We start from the raw sequence: 12287 nt of genomic DNA on the forward strand, positions 1-12287 counted from the left end.
CATTGGCGTTTGCCTTGCCACAGAGAGCTTTGGAGTTATGCGGATTTAAATCCTGTGCCTCCATATTTCCAGGATGCCGAGTGACCATCTCAATTATTCAGGAGTTTACATTTAGGGATGTAAATGGGTCAGATCAAATTTGAATCGAGGTATATTTAAATCCGATTCGATATTGTTTAGGGGGAGATTTGATCCAATCCAAAGATCTGATTAGATCTCATAAATGAGGATTTGAATTTAAATCCGATGAAATCATTGGATCTGATCTGATCTGATGTATTTTTTAGAAAAATAAATAAATTGTTAAAAAAATAAAATATAATAATTTAAATAAAGAATAAAGAAACACAAAAATATAAGTGTCTTTTTAACTATTTTAATCATATATATACATGTTTTTATAAAAAAAATAAATAATATAATAAATTTACAAAAGTGCGATATAAATAATAAATTTATAAGTAAATAAATAACATATATATTGGATCAAATGTTCTCGGATCGGATAAGGGGTGATCTGAATCTGATACAAAGATCCAAACTGAGGAAATCCAAATTCAACAAAATAGGATAGAATCTCAGATCTGGTCGGATTGCACCCCCTACCACCATTCTCTTTCATATAAGGTGGTGACTACCTCATTTTACTTTCTCACAAACAAATAAGATAAACTCAAATATAAAGCAAAAGTAAATCAGATTTACACTCAGCCTATTTGCACTCCCATACATTTATATTAATGTAAATAAAATTCATATAAATGCATTTGTAGCCTACCTTTTAACAAATCAAATCTGTGTGATCAAATTTTATGCCAGATTCTATGTAAACTTTTCTTGAATCCTTTCTTCCTATTGTCTTGGCACTTTGAAAATTTGTGATTTTTCTTCAACATTTGTCTCGCCACTGTCAGTTTTGTTCTTTACTTGAAAGGAATGTCATGTAACATAAAATGCCCGTTCCTGTATTTTCAACTTGCCACATCATCCAATTCATGAAAACACTTGAGAAAACACATTTGGTAAGCTCAATTTTTTGGGGAAAAAAACACTGGAGAAAATAGTCAATATCAAGTTTCATGTCTAATTCATTCTTGAGGTCACTTTAAATCTGCTACAAACAAAGTATGTAACTATGTACAATAATGAAGGTAGGAATGTAAATGGATCAGATTTGAATCGGATCTGGATACTGTATTCACATTCAATTACGAAACCTGAAACCTCTAAATCTGTATCCGCAATCATTTATCATATCAGATTTGGGATTGGATTTAGATTTAATCTGCAACCATCATATTGCGTTTAAAATGCCCAAATAATTAAAAAAGTTTCAGAAAATATTAAGTATTCTTAGTTATAAACTTTATAACTGTATATCTATATATGTACATAAAATAATAATTTTTTATCAGACTTGGATAGTGCTAAACCTACATCCAAAACAATTATTAATCAAATGTAAGTTTTAGCATCCAAACTCAAAATAACCAAATTTTAAGTCAAATCTGATATTAAACTTTCAGAATCCATTGATGGCCCTAAAGCAAGGGTACAACTTGGATCAGCTCGGATGGAAAATTTGAATGAACGAAAACCTGAATGAGGTAAAATGTAAATTCTTTAAATTGAATACCCAATTTGAACCCCTACAGCCTAGAAGTAGAATCAAGAGTGAAAATGCCATTATGCCACACAACCGACACCTACGCCGATCACTGATGTATTTATTCACTCTTGATTAGGTTTCCAGCCTTTGTTGAAGTGCCAACTGATGCCAATAATATGCAAACAACAAACATAATTTCATGAGAAAATGCATGGAAAATGCCGTTTTGGCATCTTTATTACATAGCGTGTTTGATGGTAGAAAATGGGTGCTTCCAGGAATGTCTCACAGAAATGGTTATTCCCATTTCCGAAAGAGGCCCAATTTGCTTGTAGTATTACCATGCCAACACTCTTCCCCTAAAAGAAAGAATCCTTTCTTTCACCTCACCCACCCAACGTCCCTACCACCACATTGTGCTGTACTAATAGGGCTGTTAATGGGTCAGGCAGTCTGACACACCCGAACCAAACAAACCCTATTATATAGGGTCTGGGTCTGCATATTGTGCCCCAATTATAAGTGGGTCCAGATTAGTTTTGGTCGGTCAATGTGCGTATGTGTGCATATGATGTCTATATGTTTCAAATAAGTTAAAAGCATTGCTATCAATTGGGGTCTTATTGGGTCATACCCAACAGTCCTGATTTCAGACCCTATAGGGTCATATTGGGTCACCCTGACCTGAGCCATATCTAACTCATTGACAGCAGAAAAGGTCTTTTGTGAGCCTAGAAAAAGAGAAAAAGAAGTTTTGGGCCAAGTCCCAGCCCATATTATATGTGGGCCTAGTGTGGTCTTTTGCCCAGGCTTGGCTAAGAAAAAATTCCTAAGCCCAGGCTTGGAACTTTGCGGACTAGACAGGTCAGGACTTCCAGCTTCAGGCCCTCATTAGTAGCTCCATGTGATCTCTTAATCAAAAGCTTAAGTGACTTCACTAGAAAACCAGTTTCATATATGCATGTACTCTTGTAGATTAATTCGTGTATGTATACAATATGCTTAGGATTAAACCTTACTCTTAGTATATTATTTAAATTTTATTATGTAATAATATCTATTGCTTCTTTTTCTTTTTCACTCCAGATCTGTTACCCACATCTATACCCACAAGATACTATCACCGTGTATGGTAGCATCTCCTCATGAATGATAGGGGAAATATTTCTAATGTGCATCTGTAGTGTTCTGTGGATAAGGATGTGGAAAGAGTTTATGGGTAGGAGATCCGTGATCCCTTCGGCAGGTTCAGGTTGAGAACTTAAGAAATTTTGAATGGGGATGGATAGAGGTTCATGCCTGATGTTGAATAAATCAGATAAGCGACATACATGTATATGTGTGTGTGCATGTATCTATGTATGTATGTGCGAAATTGTGTATTAATTAAAGTATTATTTTTTATAACAGTAATTATATATTATTATATTTTTGGCACATGTAATTATATACATATAATGTGCAAAAACTTTTAGAGGCCATAACTTTTTATTTGGTGATCTGATTGAGGTAATTTTTTTTATTATTTTAGGTAACTTCTTGTTATATATATAATAAAAGGATTTTGACCCAGTATTTTTGCTAGAAAAAATTCTTTTTTTTTGCCTCAAATCTTAACTTTTAGTATAAAAACAAACATTTCTGAATTGGTTTTTAAAACACCATTGAAATGAAACTAAGCCCATCCATGGCAGCGTACATGGATGGGTTTGGGCATGATGGATTTGGGTTAAATCTCAACCCATCCATGTACCCTGCCAACCTGTTAATGATCCATTTAAATGAAACTAAACCCACATTGACCCAACCCAATTTATCAATCCATTAACATTTTAACAATTTTAGTTTTATAAAAAGGATGACTTAAAAGTTAAAACCAACATATTCTTAGGCCATATTGGGGAGTACTTAAAAATAAGTGCTTATTTGGGTCATTAAGCATTTATTGGTATTTGTGAAATAAGCCTGAAATAAGTGTTTATTTTAAAAATAATGGCTTATTTTTTAAGCCCAAATTACCAGATTTTATTAAATGCTTATACAACAAGCACTTATTCAATTTTTTTCTTCCAAAATTATCTCTATTTGAATTTTAAAATATCACTTATAAAATTATATATCCTAGTTGAATTTTAAAATATCACTTTTAAAAGTGCTTTCATAAAAGTAGTTTTGTAAAAGTACTTTTGTATAAGTATTTTCATAAAAGTACTTTTATAAAGTGTTTTCGTAAAAGTACTTTCACAAAAGTGCTTTCATAAAAGTACATTCACAAAAGTGTTTTTATAAAAGTAATTTAATAAATTACTTTCATAAGGGTATATTTTGAAAATTTGAAAGAAAATGGACAGAATAGTCAGAAATGCTTATTTAAGTGCTTATTGGAGAAAAAGACTACCAAACACCCAATATGAAATAAGTAAAAATAAACACTTGAAAAAGTTGGATGTCAAATGCAAATAAGCACTTATTTTATAACTTAAGCACTCCAAAACATAGCCTTAATAGTTATCAAGATGCAAGATATAGTCTAATGGTAAAAATGATTGTCTTTCATTTGTTTAATTATGATATCACAAGTATACTCATTTTACTTGAACAGTTGAATCCTTGACCACACGAAGTGATTTTGGACCTTTTGGTTTTCAAGATAGAACGGGCTCACAATCCAACCTAACTCAACCCATTAAATTATACCTAGTGCGTCATTTAATACATCTCCAACCGACAAAGTAAATAGGTGGGTTAGGTCATTGACACAATGGTACATTGAGTGTCCCTCTAAATAGGGGTGTCAATTGGATAGGATTTGGTCCAATCCGATCCAGTCCAATGTGAGTCCATTACAAATGGATCAGGTCCAATCCAATCCAATGAATAATTTTAGACCATTCCAATTCAATATGTTCAAATTTATTTTAATTTAAATTAATTTTAACCCAAACATGATCCATTGACACCTATATTACCATCTTCTATCAATGGATCAAATGTTGGCTCAATTCAACCCAATCCGATATAAATTCATTATGGATGGACCAGGTCCAATCCAATCCAATAAATACTTTAGACCATTAAATCTAGACCGGTTCAATTCAATACGTCTAATCAGTCCAAATTAATTTTGGTTTGGACGGGATCCAATTCAAAACTGGTCCATTGACACCCCTATTCACATAATATCTCTCTGGGCATTTAATCCAATTTTTATTTGATTTAGAAAAATAAATTAGATTTTTTTTATATAAATGCTACACAAGGCAGGCAATAGCACGTCCCAGGAATTACAAAAATATATACAATTAAAAGGCTGAACTGCTGAAGATAGAACCAAACTATCAACTAACGGACCCTCTAAAGTCCAAACCCTTGCTTGCTAGCCAGTCAGCAGCGCGTGGTTTGCTTCTCTACATACATGATTGTAATTGACTTATAAACCTCTACTGGACCTAATCAACCTTCTACTCTCAAACAATTGACAATTAGCTGGGAATAACTTTCAATGATAACCCTGTTTGCACCTCTGGAAATAGCAAGTGATGGGCTTCCCATGAAGCCCACGCTTTAGTAGAACTTATAGAAGTGTATCCAATTGGTTTGGCCACAATTAGGGTTGTAACTTGGGTTGGCCCGTTAGCATCTTACATTGTTCCATGCTTGGGCCTTTGGGCTGGAATCTATTCAAATTTTGGTGAAATCCCAACCCAAGGCTGTCTAAGTTGCACCCCTATCCACAATATTAATGATGGGTCCATTGCTATTAATCGTGCATCTTTCATCGTTCTCCTGAGAAGCATCGAAATTAATTTTAGGGTAAAATACTGATAGGTACTGAACGCAATGTTTGTTTAGTGGGCTGTGGAACCAATGATAATGTTACACACCAGTAATAAAATGCATGGAAGTTGAGACATGCTCACAGTGGGGCCCATGAATTTATTAATAGCATGGAATATTATCATTGGTTCCACATCCCGCTGAACAACCATCACATTCAGGTAATCTAAGTTTTCTTTTTGTGTTTTTTAGATCATTATGAAATGCAACATTTAAGTACCTTGAATTCCTAGAAATAGATACCTTGATTTATTTTGAAGTTCTTATTTTTCTTCCCAAATTTTATTTCCAAGCTTGAACTACAGCTTGTTGGCATGTTGGATGGTTTGTCCTAGTGGAGATGTAGCTTCGAGTCCGGATACCATTGTGTTTGAAAGAAAAAGAGTTGTGTAAATATTGGTTAATTCATGCACAAGAATAACCAACTAATATGAGTTTGTATAGGCTAATGCCATGTATAGGAAATGCTTTCAAAATCTAACTTCCTTAAAACCAATTTTGTGGATATAGACCCCTAAAAGAAGGAATAAAAGAAAAGAAGGCTATCATTAACAGTTACGAAGGATAAAATATAGAGAAGATAACAAGAGAGATAATGTTGTTATCTTGATAACAACAACAACTGGTTAGTGTTTATCTCAAACACTGATCATCCTTGTCAGGTTGGTTGGCTAGCATCCCCCCGTAAGTTGAAGGTGAGGGCTCCACTTTTAACTTGTCTCGCAACATGCTAAACCTTAGACCCGGAAGAGGTTTAGTTAGGATGTCAGTCAGTTGATCAGTGGTGTTGATGTACTGAACCTGAAGCTGATGGCGAGCAACCTATTCATGGACAAAGTGAAAGTCTATCTCAATGTGTTTTGTTCATGCGTGAAACACAGAGTTGGCCGTTAAATAGTTCGCACCAATGTTGTCACACCAAAGAGTAGGCAAACAGGTGAAGTTATTTTCAACTCAGTGATGAGAGAGAAGCCAAAGTAATTCAAATGTGGCAATAGCAAGGCTCCTATATTTAGACTCTATGCTAGATTGAGACACAATGGCCTGTTTCTTGGACAACCAAGAGATCAAATTGGGCCCAAGAAAAATGTCAAATCCACTATGAGAGTGTTGATCATCAGGGAAGCCAGCCCAATCGGCATCTGAGTACGCATGCAACTCCATGTAAGTAGATTTGTGGAACACCAACCCATAATATAAGGTCCCTTTGAGGTAGCGTAAAACATGTTTTAGCACAACAATGTGTTCTTTAGTGGGCTGATGAAGAAATTGACATAGTTTGTTGATAGTGAATGCAATCTCTAGACGTGTGAGTGTGGCATATTGGAGAGCTCCAACAAGTTTTATGTATTCAGAGGGATTGGAGAGTGGAGAACCTAAGTTCTTAGACAAAGAGGAGGGAGCAGACATGGGGATGTTGTTGGGCTTAGCATTAGCCATGTTTGACTTGTGAAGGAGATCCACTATGTACTTGTGTTGAGATAGGTGAAGAGCTAATTGAGTGTGTGTAACCTCTATGCCAAGGAAATAGTGCAAAAAGTCTAGGTCCTTGATAGAGAAAGCATTCCCTAATTCATATATCAGCTTTGTGACCATGGGAGAGTGTGAGCCGATGATTATTATATCATCAACATAGACAAGCACCAAGAGAGTGCCATGAGAATAATGTTTGATAAATAATGATGAACAAGCTATTGAGATGGAAACCAGATTGTAGAAGAAAACCACAAAGCTTATGATACCGGGCCCTTGAAGCTTGTTTAAGCCCATATAGCACTTTATGTAAGCAACACACATGCGTGGGTTTGGATGGATTAATGAAGTTTGGCAGTTGTGCCGTGTAGACTATTTCATGTAGTTCACCATGCAGGAATGTTGTATTCACGTCTAGTTGGTGAAGAGACCAGCTATTAGTAAGGGCAAGATGAAGTACAACCCTGAGAGTGACTGGCTTAAGCACTGGACTAAAAGTATCTGTAAAGTCTATACCTTCTTGTTACGTATAGCCTTTGGCTACAAGGTGGGCTTTGTACCTATCTATAGTTCCATCATCTTTCCATTTCAATCGAAAAATCCATTTGCAACCAACTTGATTGACATTAGGGGGAAGGGGGCAAAGGGTCCAGGTCTGATTTGCACGAAGTGAAGCATGTTCTTGTTGCATAGCATCTAGCCAACGAGGGTGATGCATGGCTTGAGAGACTGACTTGGTTTGGTGTCATCAAGAAACAATGGGTATTTTATTATAACATGAAGATGAGGAGGGACACGGTTGACTTGGGAATGGATTACCATGTGATGACAACTAGGGGATGGTGCAGGTTGGTCGGAGGTTTGAGAGGTAATGGGTTGAGTGGTAGCAAGGAGATCAGCAATTGATCGAGTTTTGTGATTAAGAGGGGAAGAAGTGGACAAGGGAGATGAAGGTAATGGGTCAAGTGAGGAAGGTTCAGTTAAAAGAGTAGGTGATGAATTTGTACGAAGAAGAGTAGGTAAGGGTTCAGATGTGGGTAATGGTTCAAATGAACTAACATGCTGAATACAAAAAGGCATTAGAGGAGGTGGTCCAATGAGAGAGATGGGTAGCGAGAGTGAGTGTGGTGTAGTGGATGAAGTGTTTGCAAATGGAGAATTTTCTTCATTAAAAACAATATGCCGAGAGATGTAAAGCTTATCAGTGGAAATATGAAGGCACTTGAACCCTTTGAAGTTATCATAGTAGCCAAAAAAGATGCAATGAGTGCTTTTGAACTCAAGTTTATGAGAGGTGTAGGATCTAGTGTAGGGAAAACACTCACACCCAAAAGTCTTGAGTGAGAGAAAGTCTGGCTTCCACTGGAAGAGGTGTTCCAATGGGGACTAAAGATGAAGAACTTTCATTGGAATTCGATTGATTAAATGAATTGTCGTGTGAAATGCTTTGTACCAGTATGTTTTGGGAATAAATACATGAGCCAATAAAGCCAATCCGGTTTTAACAATATGTCTATGCTTGCATTCAACATATCCATTTTTGTTCAGGAGTGTCTAGGCAAGAGGAGCGATGTATGATGCCATGTTCGTCAAAGAATGGTTCCAGGTGTTTGTAATTAGTCCTTCCATCAGTTTGGAAGATTTTAAGTTTGTAGTTGAATAAACATTCAACTTGATTGAGAAACATAATAAACACTGAAGGCACATCACTCTTATGAACAATTGGAAATATCCATGTGAATCTACTGAAGGAATCAATAAAACTTACATAATATTGATAACCAAAATGAGAAACTACTAGGGCTGGTCCCCATAAATCTGAATAAACAAGGTCTAATGGGCCTGAGGCCTGAAATGAACTTGGAATAAAAGGTAGGTGATGCCCCTTTCCAAGCTAACATGCAGAACAGAAGAGAGGCACTTTATTGGATGCAACTGGAAGATTACTGCTTTTAATGATGTGTTTCATGATGCTATCATTGGTGATGAGGGAAGATTTGGCCCTCCACTGACATCGTGATACGTGGCATCTCAAGAACAGCTAGATGACACCCCAACACCATGTAGGCGATGACTTGCCTTAGCCAAAATGATGGAGACCTGGAAACCTGGAGACCTACCTCCACAGACCTACTGGAGACCTAGAGACCTAACTCCAGAGACCTACCTCCAAGATACCTAATGAAGACCTGGAGACCTACCTCCAAAGACCAACTGGAGACTTGGAGACCTACCTTCACCAACCTGGCGACCTACGTTCGGAGACCTACTAGAGACCTGACGACCTACCTCTGAGGACCTACTAGAGAAATGGCGACCTGGCGACCTAACTTCAGAGACACGTGGCATCCGAGTGACACCTCGACATTGAGTAAGCAGATCACCCCAGTAGGTCAGGTAGTAGCACCTCACCTATGGCCGACCGAATGTACCTTGGCCTAGCCAACCTGAAGGACCTCCACTTGAGGAGCGACCTCCTTTGGAGATCGACCAAGCTAAGTAGGGTATAAGTGACGACTTACAAGGCGTGCTCGCCGACCTATTACATAGATCTGTTATCAAGATCAAGCTCTCCAATGTAATAACACTCGACCGTTAGGCCAACCTACTCGCGCTAGAGTTGTTCAGGCGAGTCGTAACACCCACACAGATCATGTAACTAATGTAATAACTCATCTAACTATGCAGAAATGGCTTCGCGAGAAGATGAGACCCGTTGTAAGGAATCTTAAACCTTTGGCACCTATATAAGGTGCTTATTTCTACTTGTGAAGGTACGTGCGATAATACACTCTCTAGCTCCCTCATTCTCTCAAGAAATCTCTAAACACCTTTGGACTTAAGCAGTGGAGTGCCCTCCCTTGGTAAAGACAACCCGGGCACTCTAACATCCTCTTTTGCAGAAGCACCTTAGCTCGGCCATCATCAGCTTGGCCTTGGCAAGGAATCACCTAAATCAGTGTCTGAGTCACCTAACACGAGGGAACAACCAGATCGCACAACATCAATTGGGGTGGCCTAATGCCAAATGCTGAGAGCTGCCCTTTCACCAATGTATGCATGTGGAGACGGTTCATCATGACTGAATTTGTAGAGCCCACGATCAAGACTGCCTTGAAGAAGAACCTTCTTCGACTTACAATTCTTTACAAGCACTTGAGAAGGGTGAAATTCAAGAAACACATCATTATCAGATGTGATGCGTGCAATAGAGAAAAGATTTTTAGTGACATCTAGCACATGAAGAGTGTCATGCAAAACTAGATTTTTCTCAAAACTTGAAAGAGAAGTAGGGCCAATATGATGTGTTTTCAAACATGTACCATTACCTATTCACTGTTGTTTAGGTCTTGTATACTCATTATGAAGTTTCAGATTGTTGAGATCATCAGTGACATGGTGAGTGGCACCGGAATCAGGATACCAGGAGTGGTCTGCTGAGGGAGGTGAGGTTGTAGTTTCAAAAACATAGGCTGAATGTTTTTGTGGTGTATACTTGATGAAGGCATCAAAACGACTCTTACAAGTGAGAGTTGAGTGATTGGGACGATTACAAATCTGGCATTGGCTCCCTTTGTATCTTCTAGTTCTCTTGTTAGGTGATTTGTCTCTGAACTCATTGTCTTTATCACTAAAAGGAGGTTGGCTAGACCGATTGCTGTTCTTGAATGTCCATTCCTTGGAGGCAAGGTGAGCTGAAGCATCAAGACTAAAGTCTGTAAGTTTCTTGCGTGTTCTCAGCATTTTGATTTCTTATTGGAGTAGTGGGCTTTATAATTCATCATATGAGAGACCATTGGGTCTGGTAAATACAACAGTAGTGAAGTTCTCAAAGTCACTTTGCAATCCCTCTAGTGTTTGGTATATGAGATCAAATTTGGACAAGGGTTCTCCAGCCGCAACTAGTGCATCTGAGATATTCTTGATCTTCAAAAGATAATCACCCATAGTCATTGCTCCTTTCTTTAGGTCATTGAGTTCAAATCGAAGGTGCATGATGTGAGACTTTGATTTCAGAGCATATAGAATATCGAGCATTGACCACACTTGTCTATAAGTTGTACAACCCACAACTTGGGCTAGCACATGTTCTGTGAGAAATGAAAGGAGCCAACTTAGGAGAAGTTGATCTTGGATCCACCATATTTTGTAGTCTGGGTTTTCAATTAGAGTTATAGTTTGTAATGATGAATTGGTAAAAGTCCAGTTGGACATGGGTATGAGCCATCAATGTAACCGAGTAGTTCATGCCCATACAGTATAGGATAGATCTAAGATCACCACATTAGGTAGTTGTGGTGATCCATTTTGACTGGTATCAATTGGGTGGCATTGAAGCAAAGGTTAATAGGGCCTAAGTTTGATTGAGACTAGGATCCGAACTAAGAATTGATGGAGGAAGACATGGTCGGTGAAGGTTTGATAGCCTAAGCTCTTATACCATAAAGAGTTGGTTGAATGAATTCTTCATTCATTGTACTATGATACACACACACCAAGAGAGATAAAAAAACAGATAGAGCTAAAAATATATCAGTTGCATAGGATAATATACAAAGAAGATAACAACAAAGATAATGTTGCTATCTTGATAACAATAACAGGTGGTTAGTGTTTGAGTTTATCTTAAACACTGATCATCCTTATCGGGTTGGTTGGCTAACATTACCTAAATCTTTTATTGTTTGTAGAATTACACTTTGTTTTGTTGTTAGGCAATTGCTTGCTTTTCCCTGTGTTTTTAAGGTCTCTCTCCTATTGTTAGGGGTTTTCCCCCATGTGGGTGTGTTTAAATTGTGTTTGTGTGTTTTAATTTTTGGGTAAATCTCTTAAACTATCCCTACTATTTAGCGTAATGACACGCGATACCCTTACTGTTTAGCTATTGTCCTGCGGTACCCTTAAGTTTTCTAACAATTGTCCAAGTCCTCCCCTGCTGTTACTCAACCTCCGGGTCCTATTTGCATGTGACACCACGTGATTGATAATTTTGTCCATAATTCCCGAACTACCCTTTTATGGTCAAAAATACCCTTTTGGTTTTAGTTCCCCCGGAATCCATCTTCTCTAGCACCAATGTTCGTTCCAATGGTAGCATCTAATGGGCCATTTTATCATTCTTGTTGCCATTCTTTCTCTTCCATTTACCCTCCCTTCTTCTTCCCCCCTTCTTCAGTCATTGTTTATCATTTTCTTGATGAAAACAGTAAACCCACAACAGCGGTACTTTTTCAACGTTTTCACTTATTTTTGATGTACATCTCACTAGAAAACCCCCATCACCACTATTATTCTTCTCTGTTTCTCATTCGAAACCATCATTAGGATGACAACTCCTCTCTTGAGGTACTCCAACCACTCCCACTAT

Source organism: Nelumbo nucifera, chromosome 4 (genome assembly GCF_055504915.1).
Source record: "Nelumbo nucifera cultivar China Antique chromosome 4, China Antique-T2T, whole genome shotgun sequence".
Lineage (NCBI taxonomy): Eukaryota > Viridiplantae > Streptophyta > Magnoliopsida > Proteales > Nelumbonaceae > Nelumbo > Nelumbo nucifera.